The 1,340-nt window shown below is 42.5% G+C and overlaps 1 non-coding gene across 1 annotated transcript; it reads right to left on the bottom strand.

Annotated features, from left to right (window-relative positions):
- Positions 1-349: 349 nt before the first annotated feature.
- On the bottom strand, positions 350-456 carry LOC128285896 (small nucleolar RNA R71). Its single transcript, XR_008276443.1, has one exon. It is a non-coding gene; the product is annotated as a small nucleolar RNA R71 (small nucleolar RNA).
- Positions 457-1,340: the final 884 nt, after the last annotated feature.

Below are 1,340 nucleotides of genomic sequence, written 5' to 3'. Positions count from 1 at the left end.
TGCTGTGCCAGTATTTAACGATCTTAATCTGGGCATTAGGATACCCGAAATCGAGGCACAACAATTCAAGCTGAAGCCAGTCATGTTCCAGATGCTTCAGACTGTGGGCCAATTCAGTGGAATGCCTACTGAAGATCCTTATCTTCACCTAAGACTATTTATGGAGGTGAGCGACTTTTTCAAATTAGTTGGAGTATCCGAAGATGCATTACAATTGAAGTTGTTCCCGTACTCACTAAGGGACAGAGCTCGAGCCTGGTTGAATTCATTGCCACCAAACTCAATTTCTACATAGCAAGAGTTAGCCGAAAGATTTCTCATGAAGCATTTCCCGCCTAGCAAGAATGCTAAGTTGAGGAATGAGATCACTGCCTTCCAACAAATGGATGATGAGTCCTTGTATGAGGCATGGGAGTGATACAAAGAACTATTACAGAAATGCCCTCATCACAGAATCCCACATTGTATCCAACTTGAGACATTTTATAATGGTCTCAATGCTCACACAAGGATGGTAGTGGACGCTTCTGCTAACGGTACTCTCCTTTCTAAGTCTTATAATGAGGCTTATGAAATCATCGAGAGGATTGCCAATAACAATTATTAATGGCTAACCAATCAAGCCGCGTCAGGAAGATGAGTCGCTGGAATACATGAAGTGGACGCTCTCACTTCACTTGCATCTCAGGTATCTTCAATATCCTCAATGCTTAAGAATCTTACCACTAATGGGTCTAACAGTTTTGTAGCCCAACTACCTCACCAACTTGAGAGTATAGCCTATGTTTATTGTGGAGAAGGACATTTGTTTGAAGAATGTCTATCGAACCCTGAATCCGTATATTACATGGGTAACTAGAACCAAAATCGAGGAAGGCAAGGACTACAATCCAACTTCTATAACCCATCATAGCGAAACCACCCGAATTTTTCCTAGAGTAACCAAGGGGCTTGAACCAGTAACAACTACGCCCAATCCAGACCGACTCAGCCACCTAGTTTTTCCCAACAAGTTCAAAACCTAGTTCAAGCTGAACCATCCAGTAGCTTGGAGAATCTGCTGAAGGCATACATGGCGAAGAATGATGCCTTAATTCAAATCCAAGCAGTTAATTGAAGAATTTGGAAAACCAAATGGGCCAGTTTGTAACTGAACTTAGGAACCGATCACAAGGTGCTTTACCCAGTGATACGGAGAATCCAAGAAATCCGGGGAAGGAACATTGCAAAGCATTAACATTAAGGAGTGGAAAGACATTAGAGCCCAACACTATCGAAGCTGAAAAAGAGCCAGCTGATGCTCAAGACTGAGAGGAAGTTCAACCGAGTGTTGAAATACC

Source organism: Gossypium arboreum, chromosome 12, assembly GCF_025698485.1.
Source record: "Gossypium arboreum isolate Shixiya-1 chromosome 12, ASM2569848v2, whole genome shotgun sequence".
Taxonomy (NCBI): Eukaryota; Viridiplantae; Streptophyta; class Magnoliopsida; order Malvales; family Malvaceae; genus Gossypium; species Gossypium arboreum.
This window is presented reverse-complemented; position numbering and strand designations above follow the sequence as displayed.